The sequence below is a fragment of the Lagenorhynchus albirostris genome, chromosome 2 (assembly GCF_949774975.1).
Source record: "Lagenorhynchus albirostris chromosome 2, mLagAlb1.1, whole genome shotgun sequence".
In the NCBI taxonomy this organism is placed as follows: Eukaryota; Metazoa; Chordata; class Mammalia; order Artiodactyla; family Delphinidae; genus Lagenorhynchus; species Lagenorhynchus albirostris.
The window spans coordinates 157,837,634-157,851,649 of NC_083096.1; the positions used below are offsets into that span (position 1 = coordinate 157,837,634).

Genomic DNA, 14,016 nt, shown 5'->3' on the forward strand with positions numbered 1-14,016 from the left:
GATACCATATGACAGCTTAGGATAGAACCTCTAAGTCCAGATAGACTGGTGGTGCAGGGTGTGGGGGGGGTGATGAATCTGAGCCTGTTTGGTTCCCTTGCTGGAACTTGACTGTTCACTCACCCAAAGGCAGCTCAATACTATGGGCTGAGCTGCCTTGGAGGCAGAACTTCTCCAGGTCAGGGAAAACACTGAGGCTTTTGTTGTCACTTGCGCATGACACTCAAATGATGAAAAGAGAGCTAGAAGTTGGATCAACCAGAGAAGGCTTCCCAGAGTGGGTGCCTCTTGAGGAGAGTGGAGAGTCAATTTCCAAATAACATTCCTACTATGTGTCAGGGACTGCAAAATACTTTTTCACACACTTTCTTTTTTTTTTTTATAAATTTATTTTATTATTTATTTTTGGCTGCGTTGGGTCTTTGTTGCTGTGCGCGGGCTTTCTCTAGTTGCAGCAAGCGGGGACTACTCTTCATTGTGGTGCATGGGATTCTCATTGCAGTGGTTTCACTTGTTGCAGAGCACAGGCTCTAGGCCCATGGGCTTCAGTAGTTGTGGCATGTGGGCTCATTAGTTGTGGCTCGCAGGCTCTAGAGCGCAGGCTCAGTAGTTGTGGTGCACGGGCTTAGTTGCTCAGCCACATGTGGGATCTTCCCGGACCAGGGCTCGAACCTGTGTCTCCTGCATTGGCAGGTGGATTTTTAACCACTGCGCCACTAGGGAAGTCCCCACACACTTCCTTTTTTAATCCAAACAATCCAGTGAGAAAGCTATTTTTATCCCGTACTGTATTAGTCAGGGCTCTCCAAGAACAGAAACAACAGGATATACATATTCACGTATATGAGGATATTTATTATAGTAATTGGCTCACATGGTTATGGAGGCCGAGAAGTCCCACAATATGTTGTTTGCAAGCTGAAGCACCAGGAATGCTGGTGGTATAATTCAGCCTGAGTCCGAAGGCCTGAGAACCAAGAGCTCTGATGTCTAAGGGCAGGAGAAAATGGATGTCTCAACTCAAGAAGAGAGAGAGAGAGAGAGAGAGAGAGAGAATTTACCCTTCCTCCATCTTTCTGTTCTATTTGCGCCTATCAACAGATTGGATGATGTCCACCCACGCTGGTGAAGGTAGACCCTGTTTACTCAGTCTACTGATTCAAATGCTAATCTCTTCTGTAAACACCCTCACAGGCTTACTCAGAAATGTTTTACCAGCTATCTGGGCATCTCTTAGCCCAGTCAAGTTGACACACAAAATTAACCTTCACACATATACATAGGGAAACCGGAGCCCAGAGGGGTAAATGATTTGCCTAAGGTCACACGGTCAATATGTGTCAGAGCCCTTGCTTTTTCCATTGCATGGTGTAAGCTCCAACTTGAACCCTGCACCCACTCACTCACATTTTATCCTCCAAGCAGGCAGTGCATTTTGGAAAGGCCAGCTGCCTTTCTACCAGCTGTACCTAGCATAGCTGAATGAGGTAAGTACCAGCCATGCCTCCTCTTTTGGTCAAAAGCAGGTAGAGGAGCTCTGAGCACACATTAGGCCTGGCAGCTGGAGGAGGTTTGGAGACTTCAGGTAGCAGGGAGGGGGAGGAAACCTCTGTGGAGGGAGGAAGCTGGTGGAGATGGAGGTGGGAGAGGACTGGTTCCCTGCTGCTCCCAGAATGATTCTCACCTGCCAATCGATGGCTGGAGACTCACACAAGTGCTAATCAGCTCCATTGACACACACAGGTTGGGGCTACAATCCATTTTCACATGAAATGGCAGATCAATTCCTCATTCTCTGCAGTCCCTGACCAGCCTCATCAGGCCATCCATCCCTGAGGAGCTGAGATGCTGAATTAACTCTCTGTGTCTCCAGCCACCTACAAGCTTTGGCCTTCTCTATATTTTCCCCAGATACAATCTCACTCACTGCTACCATTTCCAGGTAGCAGTACAGTGGAACTCTGGGCTGGGCATCCAACAGACCTGGGTTCCAGTTTCAGATCAGCACCTAACTGTGTGACTTTGGACAAGTCACCTCACCTCTTCCAACTTCAATATTTCTCAGCTGTGTAATGAGGATAAAAATTTCCGATCTGCAGGGTCATTGTGAGGATCCCAGCTATATCTACTGAATGTAAAGTTGGGAAACACTGCAAAATGTAGCTAATATAAGGCACAGGCTAGAAGAATAGGTTATTTTCCCAAACCTGGTCTTCCCCCTTCACCCCAAGCCCTATGCTTGAGATCTGACAATTCTGGGAGGGAAGGTCTGTTGACACAGCTCTAGGAGAGGCTTATCTCCTCTCTTGGGTTATGTTAAGTAGTCAAAAACAGCTCTTGGGTCCTTGTTTTCCTGGCATGATCAGATCTTCTGGTGAGGGCCACTGGGTTCTGGAAACTGAGATTGGAAGTAGCAGAAACCAGGCAGGAGCTGAACTCAGCTAAGCCTGGTGGAGTGCCTGTGGAAAGGATGTGTCTAAGACTCTGGGTAAATTTCTGGGCTTACATCCTACTCACAAAAAAGAAATCTCACCCATAAGGACAGATACTTTGTCAGTACTCATCAGTTTTACTTAATTTCCGGGGAAAGGACCATGTTCTAGAGGTGCCCTTCATATTCTTCTCGTGGATATCCTCTTCCAAAAGCAGGAGTCCTCTGAATCCCTCAGTCCTACCTCCTAGTCATAGATGATTAGATGGGAGTAGGGAACAGTTGCTTAAAGCTGGGCCAGTCAGATTCTTTCTCGCTTCCCATGTATTGGGGCAGCCATAATAGTATATGTGGAAACAGGAAGCCAGTCTCTGGAAGAAGAATGGAGCAGACATGCAGAAAACCATAGAGGCAGAAAATTAGGAGGCTCTAAGAGACAGAAATGGGGAGGTTACTGTTGATTTCTTAGTTACCAATCATATTGACTAGACTTGTTGGAGGTGGGTTCAATGAGTTTCTCCTGTGTTCTTCCAACGTAAAAACACATTTTATTAAGCTGGATTGGGCAGATTTCTCTTCCTTGCTGCCAAATAGCCCTCTAGAGCAGACCCCAAGTGTGCAACCAGTGCCTTAACTTTTTCTTTTTTAGACACCTACTGCTAATATTGACACGTTAAGTGGGACAATTACTAAAAACCGAAATGGAAGTTGTTTGGCCGTGGAACAACTCTACCAAAGTGCTTCTGAATTAGCATCTGTACACCCCATGTATCCTGGAGGTGGAGTACCAATCATTCACTCATTCAAAAAGTATTCAGTAAATACCAAGTAATACAGTTCCAGGTACCCTACTATGGACTGGGGGTACAATGAGAGCGATACAAACTCTCTGTTCATATGAAGGTTGCATTCTGTTGGACTCACTTTTTCTCATATAGAAAATGGAAATAGTAGCAGTATTAAATAACCAAAACACATTTGATTTAAACACTATAATCAAACAATTTAAATACATACATACGACTTAATATATCTTAAAAGCTGTAATAGGTTCTCTTCATAAACAAATTACCTCATTTAATTCTTACATCATCCTTACAGGTAGATACTATTATCATCTCTGTTTTACAGATTAGAAAATGGAGGCACAGAGAATTTAAGTAAACTACCCAAGGTCACACAGTTAAGTGTTGAATCTGGGATTTGAACCCAATCTGCTTGGTGCTAATCACCCATGCACTTAACCATTACATCATACTATCAGTACAAATGAATAACATCCTAAGTCAGAGATGAATCTGCATCAGTTCCCCTGGTCTCACCTGGGCCCATTTCCCCAGATGAGAGTCAGGAAGCTGAGCAGATCTAATAGGTCGTGAAGAGCAGAGCGCTTCATCAGCTACCTCTGGAGCCAAAGCAGTGCACAAAACTTGGGTCCAGGGTACTGGAAAGGAGCTCTGGCCACTGCTCATCCTACCTTGGGCTCTGCACAGCCATCTGAACTCCCAGACCTGCCTGCATGCTGATCTCTCCAGGGAGCTTCCTGGTGAGAGATGCTAAATCACTCACATGGATAGCTGCTTGGCAAATGCCTCAAAGAGCAGGCTGCCCAGCCCAGGGCCTGCATCTTCTGACTGTGCTCTTGCTTCTTTTTCTTCCAGAGCATTTATCGCCAGCTGCTTTGATTCAGAAGTTTTCTCACATCCATGCCTTCCTTATCAGCCTCTGTCCTGACTGCATTGTTTCCCACCGGGTGATGCTAACAGCCCCCTCATTGGTCTTCTAGGGTCAAGTCTCTTTCCCTCCAATTCTTCCTCTTCACAACAGGCACAACAACTTTTCTCAAATGCATCCTTGACTGAGTCATGCTCTTGCTTTAAAAGCAATGCCTCCCTTTAGGATGTTCCCTTTAGTGGAAACATTTCTTGAAGATGCCATCTGTTGGAAACCTCAATACCATTACATTGTTTGGAATGTTTTTCTTTACACCCTTGACTTTCTACCCTGTCAACCTGATGAGATCTTAGCCAGTTGTTTTTACTTACCAAACACTTATGTAGTATTGTGTGTTACTACTTATGCAGTAATAGTGCTATGTTCTAAACACCTTACAAATAATCTTTACAACACCCCCATAAGGAAGGTACTGTTATGAACCCATTTTACAGATAAGGGAACTAAGGCATAGAGAAGTCAAGTAACCTGTCCCAAACCACATAGAGTTGGTATTCAGACTCAGGCACTCTGAATCTAGACTCCATGTTCTTAACCAGTTAATTAATTAATCAATCAATCCATTCACTCATTTATTTATTCTTCATTGAAACATATTTATTGAGCACTCACTATGGCCAATCATTTTTCTAGGCACTGAGAATCCATCCACCTACAACAGCAATCTGTACAATCCTCTATTGGAATTATTTGTTGATCTCTCTCTTCTCTGGTGCCTCCTCCTTGAAACTGTTCGTGTTTGTAACTCCTTTAGAATCTTGCACAGTACCTGGCAGGCAGTTTGTCCTCAGCAAATGTGTTTCGCAGGAATAAATGAATAGTTATCAAGAATGGTGCTGACAGTAATGATAATGTCAACCATTCAGTGTGTGAATCTGGTGTGTGACTATGACAGTGTGGGCCAGGGGCCAGGTACATCATCACAGTTGAGCCCTAGGCCAAGAGGCTCCTGGGGAGATGACAAGTACCTTCTGCGTGTAGACCAAGCCGTTGTCACTGTGATTATTTCTGCCATTAGTGTTTGTGTTATGCTACAGTGTGGCAGGTACCAGCAGCAAGTTGGCCTGCCATACTTCCTCATGGCAGGAGAAGCATCAGGGAAGCAAATGCTTTCAGAAGATGAGCAGCAAGGAGGACCAGGCTCAGGAAGGGCTTTTAGCCCAGAGTCTCAACAATCCAAACATCAGTTCTGGGTGGCTGGAGTCAGGGCACATTTGTATCTTACTCTTGGCTCCACAGTCCAAAGCCCTAGATATATCAGAGAGCAGGAATACAGAAGGGGGTGCTTTGGAGCAGGAACCATTAGATTAAAGGGCCCTAATCAAGAGAGCTCATCAACTTTCATTGACTCAGAGCCTGAGTGGGTGATGGGATAGTTAGGGGTGGGCTCCAGGTGGAAGATGGATTTGGGATGAGAATGGGAGGGGGACAGGTAAGGCAGAGCTTAACATGGTCCTGAATTCCTTTATCTTTCCAAGCCCTGGGAGGAGATACACCAGGCTTCCTGGTTCTGTTTAATCTCCTTGGGGATGAAAAATCAGATGGCACAAATGATACTTCTGATGTTTATGCAGAATTCTCATAAGTCCTCTATGACTTTTCCTAAAGGATCCCAGAATCACTGTATTTAATGATTACAGGCTTCTTGGGTCACTGGAATTCTCTAAAAGTCATCAGGTCCTTTCCCCTGCCTCTGGGCAAGAGGTTAAAACAGTTATAGGTGGTAAATAGAAATTATGTGCCAGGGACATGCTTGGTGCTGTCAGTTTCAGACAGTACAAGACAGCAACAGGTCTCTGATTATGGACCACTTCAATTCTACTGGGGCTGCGTCAGCTCCTGTGGGACCTAAAAGAAGAGTTGTGTTTTTGGCCATCAGCAGATGTGACCACTTTGGTCCCTGGGGGTAATGCAAGGAGGAGAAAGGTGTCATTTGTCTGACTGCTTCCAGGATGCTGGAGCCTGCTTCTGAAAACAACAGCCAGCCCTGGTGTTTGTGTTTTAGGCCAATCACACAACCCAGGGATGGGGAGGTATGGGAGATTTTCCAGGAAAAATTCTTTCTTTCCAGATGGAGAAGCTAAGGCCTGGAGCACAAGATGTATTCATAGAGTTTGTCCAGTCCCTAGGTTCCTTATTTTTAATTTAACCTCTTCCCTAGGACTGGCTCCATCCCAAAGCCTTCTAACTGAAAGCGAAACTTCTTTTTCCCAGGTCGGTAGTGGGGAAGCAGGAAAGAGAATTTGAAATTTGAGAAGGTTCTTATCTGTCCTGCATCTTTTTCTCTAAGATTGCTTCTATCACCTCAGGGTACCTTGCCCAGGAAGGACATTGCTTTTTGGGGTTTTCATTCCAAATCCGTGCAGTTCACCCATTTGTACTTTAATCTTTCTCTGTTTACCCCAAACATACCCTCATTCATCCCTGGCCTTCTCCCCTGCCCTGCCTCTCCAGTTGAGGCTTGGGTGGGCTGCCTTCTGCCTTCTATGCTTTGGTTGGTACCCTGCATTCTGTCTGGACTGACTCCCCTCTGGCCTAACCTCTCCTGTAATGACCTTCCTTCTGGTACATCCTTGGTACATCCACCTCCCACAGTGGTGAATGGCTCTGATGGATAGTTCTTTTTTTTACAGTACGTGGCCCTCTCACTGTTGTGGCCTCTCCCGTTGCGGAGCACAGGCTCCGGATGCGCAGGCTCAGTGGCCATGGCTCACGGGCCCAGCCACTCCGCGGCATGTGGGATCTTCCCGGACCGGGGCATGAACCCGCGTCCCCTGCATCGGCAGGCGGACTCTCAACCACTGCGCCACCAGGGAAGCCCTGATGGATAGTTCTTACTATGCATTGATTGGCCATTTGCATAACTACCAGACCGCTCTGGGACTTGAACAGCTAACTTTGAAGATGGTGAATACATAATAATGATATCATTTATTAAATGCATACTGTATGCCAGACACTAGGCTAAACACTTTGTTTTATCTCATTTCATCCTCACAACAGCTCTCTGAGGTAAGTACTATCACGTTCATTCCCCATTTTATAGGTAATGAAATTAAGAGTCAAAAAAGTTGAACATCTTGGTCAAGATGATCCAGCTAGTAAGTGGTAGAGTCAGGATTGAAACTTGGGTTTGTTTTATTTCTAAATATAAGCTTTTAACCACCATTTGCACTGTCTATCCAAGTTGGAGGAATTGAGTTTTCTGGAACGTGACAAACATCAGTGGTAAAAGCATAGAGACCATTTTATGGAAACGTGTGTTTGGAAGAAATCTTCCTGACCTGATGCAGAAGGTGCTAAACAGAAATGTGATGAGGAGAGATGAACATCCAGGCTGAAGTAAAAGTAAATACCACGAAGGCCAAAGATGTGATATAGAAAGGTGCCTTGTAGAAAAGGACGAGGGTTTAGAAATGTTGCTTATGATTTCAAGTGTCTAATCATCAATAAAATATGGATGACAAAAAATGAACTATTTAAATGACATATTTATCCATCTGGGGTGGACAACCTCAGAGGTACCACCAAGGCTGAGAAGAATAGGACTTGAATGTGTAAGAGAGTGGTTTATACAGAGTGGGCCCGATAAGCCCAGAACCTTGGGAGTATCAGGGCCCGTTCCAGAGGGGCAGGAAGCATATGCCAGATGTAATCAAGGAGGCAAGGGCATCATTGAGAGGTGAAGCCAAGGATAACTAATGAATATCAGTGGCTGAATATCGCGACCAACCTATGAGGCAAAGGTAGGGCCAAAAGGGAAGCTATAGTCACTGGAGGTCAGTCAGAATGTACCAAGGGAATGGGCTCTGACTGGCAGAAGCAAATGAAACAGGAAACATGGAAGACTGAAGAGGGGGACAGTCATTCAGTTAAGCATGGTTCTGGTAGATGGTGCCTTGCTATTAAGAGACAGTTTCCTATCACATTGTGGATTGTTTTAAAAGTGCTGACTTGCATCTGGTAATGGAAGGATGTACCTTGTTCAGAATAAATTCATCTGCTGGAAGGGGTGTGGTGCAAACCACAGGACAAGAGATATACACCTGTAATGGGTGTGAATTTTACCCTACAACTGTCACACGTAAGAAGCGGTGCATTTTTCTACATTAGATAAATATCACGTGAGCCCTCACTCACCCTGGTTAATAAGAAATTCAATTTCAGAAATGTTTTTGGGGACTCTCCCTCTCCCTAAGACCACACAAAAATTCTGAGCAATGTACCGTGGCTTGGATTAGGTTTCCTAGAAGCAGAGTCTGAGACAGGGATTCTTGTTCAAGTGACTTATTCGGGGAGTGATTTCTGGAGAGAGGGTGTGAGAGAAGCAGGATGGGACAGAGAGTAAAGAGCTGGAAAGAATGTGGTCTCAGCTGATTCTACAAGAAAGCGCTGGAGCACAAAATAGAACTCAGAATTAGTTACCCATTGAGGCAAAAGAGCCAGTCTTTTGTATCCCTGTGTCAATGAGTTATTGCTCAAGGTGCGATGCAGCCTCCCGAGTGAGGGGAAGACAGTTCTCTAGAAGAGAGGGCAGCTGTTCTGGGCTGAATGTTTGTGTCCCCCACAAAATTCATATGTTAAAGCCCTAACCCCCAATGTGATTATACTTGGAGACAGAACCTTTGCACGGAGGTAATTAGGGTTAGATTAGGTCATGAGTGTTTGCCTTCATGATGGGCTGAGAGGTCTTATAAGAAGAGAAGAGGAAGATTCTCTCTCTCTCCACACAGAGGAAAGGCCATGTAAGGAGACAGTGAGAAGTCAGTCATCTGTAACCCTGGAAAAGAGCTCTCGCCAGGAACTGAACCGTGTTGGCACCTTGATCTTGGACTTATTAGCTTCCAGAAGTGAGAAAATAAATTTATGTTGTTTAAGCCACCCAGGCCGTAATATTTTGTATGGTAGCCCAAGCAAATTAATACAGCAGCTGTGAGTTGTTATTAACCAACATACCTGGGGGATGTTTACCCTAATAAAGCCTCTATAGTCCATCCCTTGCCCCAGTCAGCTCCACTTTTTTCTCATATTAATTTCACTCTGTCCAGGCATAGCTTCTCCAGGACCCTGGTTGGTCACAAATCTGAGGAAACTTACAAGAGGAGGGTTAGTGGAATGAACGATAGCCCCTGTTGCTGCATTTGGTCCATGAGCTGTAACTGACACTCATCATCTCCCTCTACCATCACTCATTTTATTTTTTATTATTATTAAAAATTTAAAATAATTTATTATTATTATTTTTGGGGGCTGTGTTGGGTCTTCATTGCTGTGCGCGGTCTTTCTCTAGTTGCGGCGAGCGGGGGCTACTCTTTGTTGCCGTGCACAGGCTTCTCATTGCAGTAGCTTCTCTTGTTGCGGAGCATGGCTCCAGGCACGCTGGCTTCAGTAGTTGTGGCTCACGGGCCCTAGAGTGCAGGCTCAGTAGTTGTGGCGCACAGGCTTAGTTGCTAGGCAGCATGTGGGATCTTCCTGGACCAGGGCGTGAGCCCATGACCCCTGCATTGGCAGGCAGGTTCTTAACCACTGTGCTACCAGGGAAGTCCCACCACCACTCATTTTAGATCTCCCTCCCCTTTGGCTTACCTGGTAAGTTGACCCACATCCTAATTTCTTTTTCCCTCCAGCTTCATTGAGATATAATTGACATATAATACTGTTTAAGTCTAAGGTGTATAATGTGATAATTTGATACACGTCCATACTCTCATTTCTAAGGTGTCTGGTCTCCTGGTCACCAGACTCTTACCAGGCCATGGTTGCTATAATTGCCCACTTATAGTTCAACTGGGCATAGGAGTACCAAGAGATGCCCCAGTAGATCACCTGAGTGCTAAACATATTCCTCTGTGCCCTCATTATGTAGCAGCAGCCCTATCTCCTCATGATGATTAGGATCAATTATCCCTGCCAACTATTTTTGCAGTTTACTTGCGATCTCTGGACCTGCTCAGACGTGATCCTAGAAGTATCACTTTCATTTCATGATGTATTACTGCTGGGCCCACTTCACCTTATAATCTGGGGGGTTAGATAGAACTCAGGTCATAACGAGAAGTTCTAACTATATGGTCATTTGATGTCCTATGATCAGACACTTCTACCAAGATGGTATGCCCTTGCTCTAGAATCATAGAGGTCTGAGCTACAACTCTCCCACTGTGGATTAACAGAAGTTCCAGATGGCATATTTCTTTACCAAAGACAACTCTAGTAACATGCAGTCAACTGAGAGCAAATGGCCCCAGTAGCCAGGCTGCTTATATTGTAGCTTGACACTGCTGAAGAGCACTTTCTTGTTCTGGACCCACTCAAAGCTAGAGACCCTCCACATGTCGATAGATGAGACCACCAATCAACATCTAAAACAAAAAATACAAAGCTTAATGTATTGCTTACTTAAGTACATGCTGATCAGGCTTAGTTTCTCCAAGAAGAGCAGACTGCTGATCTTAGAGTTTTGGGAAAGCATGGAATTCAGAGATGGGTGGATTTTCAGAGGCATGAGGGGGTTGACATAATCCTAATAAGTGTGGTTACTTGGGTGAGTCTGTTCATTAGTTGGCATTCAGAAGTATGTTCATTGGAATCAGTCAAATCTTGATTGGCTGACTTTTAGAGATAAGGAGTTGTCACTGAGTGGCTTGCAAAAACACGTGCATTAGGTAATTGATATATCAATATTGATTGATTAAAAAAACCATTCTGGTGATTTGTTACCAAGGGCATAGAACTCTCATTTATTGATTAGACAGGTTTGAAACAGATTCTTGCTTGATACCATCACCTCAGAAAACAATCAGTCTTTTCATAATAATGTGGGAACTTTTAAATTCTGTTTTCCCTTTTGATTTTCACTCAGCCAAAACTCATAAAAGGAATTTTGAAGTCACTGGAGAAATGTGATCCAAGATTTCTCAGGCTTTACCAAGAAAACATGTTCAAACAACTCCTTGAGTCTACCTTAGATAGCCAGGCTGTGTTTTCTTTTAGCTTAGATGTAAATTGTTCCATTTCTCTGTGATGTTAATTGATGTAAAATATGAAGTTGGGGGCCAGATTTTGTGTACCTATGATGTGATATGTGAACCCCTCCATAATTTTGTTTTTCTGTTCTATAAGAGATTCTTGCCTAAGGACTTTAGACACAGCAGCTTGTTAACATTAATATCTGCTAAAGAATTCCTTTTAGCTTCTGTAGTAGGAGAAGGGGAGTAACAGAAGCAAGATAGGGCAGGGAATAAAGCTAAGCAAGAATGTGATCTTGGCTGGAGCTTAGCTTTAGACTGATCCACAGGGAAACTCTGGAGGACAAATTATATCCCACTTTAAGTTAAGGGAATTGACCTTTTATCCCTGTGTCAGTCAGTCAATGGCTGGGGAGTGGGAATAGGTGCATAGCCTCGCAGGCGAAGATGCTTCTCATGTGGTTAAGGGAAATTCTCTGAAGAAAGGCAAAGCTGTGAGTTTTTATTAATGAAGATTTACAGCAGCTAGGGGATGGCAGCTACCATAAATAGGTAAAAAGGTTATGGGCAGGGCATCAACAGTATCTGATACATTAACATCTCTGAATATTTAGGGGTGGGCCACTGATCTCCAGTCTATCTTTGTCCCAACCTTACTATCTAAGCTCACAGAGTCTTTTGAGTATGGGGTGTGCTGATGCTTCCATGTCAAGCTTGGGAGTCTTGGCAAGGCTGGTAGCCTCCCGTAGTATGGCCACATTCCCTAGGTACAATGTGGTCATTCTTCCTTATGGTCCTGCTAAACTTCCCAGGGTTCATGTAGGAGCAGGATATGATTTCTTATACTCATGGAGCCAACCAAACCTGCAACTCCTTCCCATCTCAAGAGAAATACAAAGCAAATCTCTCTCCTAAATGTCCCTTTTACAAATAAGGAAACCGAGGCTCAATGAATTTTGCACCAAGGTTGGAAGAGGTGGAGCTGGGACCAGAGTTATTTGTTGATTTACAGGTCTCCCACTACTTCAGGGGTCTGAAAACTATGTTGCATGAGCCAAACCCACCTCTCCCCCTCACCTGTTTTTGTAAATAAAGTTTTATTGGAACATTGCATGTTCACTGATTTATATATTGGCTATGGCTGCTTTTGCACTACAATGGCATCATTGAGTAGTTGTGGCAGATACCTTATGGCCTACAAAGCCCAAAATATTTACTATCTGGCACTTTACAGAAAAACTGACTACATCATGCTGTTTCTGGAACCTCCACAGACACTTTTTCTAATCTAAGATTTGGTTATTCTAAGACTTTAATTGAAGGAGGGATTCTCCCTAATTCTTAGTAAAATAGAACAAGTTATGTCTTGAAAATCTACTTTCTTTTATATTAATGAGAAGTTAGAGAATCTTTAGTTTGACTTAGCTAGAGGGGATTTCAAGAATCCTGGGGAGGAGGAGGAAAGAGCCGGTTTAAAAGATACTTGGGTCCTTTTTTTTTTTGCGGTATGTGGGCCTCTCACTGTTGTGGCCTCTCCCGTTGCGGAGCACAGGCTCCGGACACGCAGGCTCAGCGGCCATGGCTCACAGGCCTAGGCACTCCACGGCATGTGGGATCTTCCCGGACCGGGGCACGAACCCGTGTCCCCTGCATCGGCAGGCGGACTCCCAACCACTGCGCCACCAGGGAAGCCCAACTTGGGTCCTTTTTAAAAATTAGATTTTCCAATTCAGAATTCTGCAGGCTTTATGAATGAATGAATGAATATTGGTATATACAAAGGAAAAAAGTCTGGAAGGATACAGACATTTGCTGAGTAGTTACCTCGAGTGGGAGGAGAAATATTTCACTCTTTGCTTTTGTATTATTTTTGTGTGTGTGTGTATAGTATAACTATGTAATTTTTGCAATTGTAAAACGCAAGCAAAATGACAGAGAAAGAGAAAGAGAAAGGGAGAGAGGCTTGAGAGACTTCTTTCCCAGTGGTGTTTAAAAAAGGATCTTTCTAGGATGATGGATGCATCTGTGTTCATAGTGGAATGCTTGACTTAATGACCTCACTTGCCTCTGGCATCATCCCGTGATAGATGGGCTGCCCCAAACTCCTCAGGCTCTGTGTTCCTTCATGGGCAGAGAGCTGGAAGAAACATTCAGAAGGGAGTAAGGACCACACATTTCTGCAGAAGCAAGTGAATTGCACGGTTGTGTCTGGAGATACAATTGCAACCGGTTTTCCATTTCTGAGGCAGCTAGTATGGCTAGTATGAAGGCTCAATTGTGAAACCATTCAAATGTCAGAAACTAATCATGGAATATATCAGCTTTCCCCGGAATGGCTGCAACATATAAAGGGATGGCTGTGCTTTTTCCTATTAAAATATGAGTAATACGTGAGCACTGTGAAACATTCAAATAATACGGATGTGTACAAAATAAAAAGTGAAAGTGCTCCCTTCAAATCACCGTTACCAGAGGTAGCAACTACATACAATTTGAGGTTGGAACATCATAAAAAGATCTTTTACGATTTTAGTCTTCATGCTTAGATCTTTAACGCATTCATATTTTACTTTTATGAAACATGTAAAAAGGGGTCCTTTCACGTTTGTATTTTTCCTACTAGCTTGCAGGTAAGGGGTTTCTGGCGATATTTTACCGAGTACCGAAGGGAAACGGCCATCCAGAGACGCATGCCTTTTGGCACACACGTGTGCTCGGCACTTTATATATAGTGCATGACTCCCTCCTCAAGCGAGTTTTAAACTCTCAGTTATAAATAAAGAAACTAGGCATTACATAAGTGAAGTGGTCTGTACTGCCGGGATTGCAAGAGACCTGGACAGGGCCAAGAGGCGAGGAAAGATTTTTTCACACACGCCCACT

The 14,016-nt window shown here is 44.1% G+C and overlaps 1 protein-coding gene across 1 annotated transcript in view; it reads left to right on the top strand.

The window, feature by feature from the left end:
* The first annotated feature begins 892 nt into the window (after positions 1-892).
* The window catches only part of PSMB2 (proteasome 20S subunit beta 2), a 50,319-nt gene continuing 37,195 nt past the window's right edge, over positions 893-14,016 (top strand). The window contains exon 1 of the mRNA XM_060140570.1: positions 893-896. The gene's annotated coding sequence lies outside the window, so the exon portion shown is untranslated. The remainder of the gene's footprint in view (positions 897-14,016) is intronic.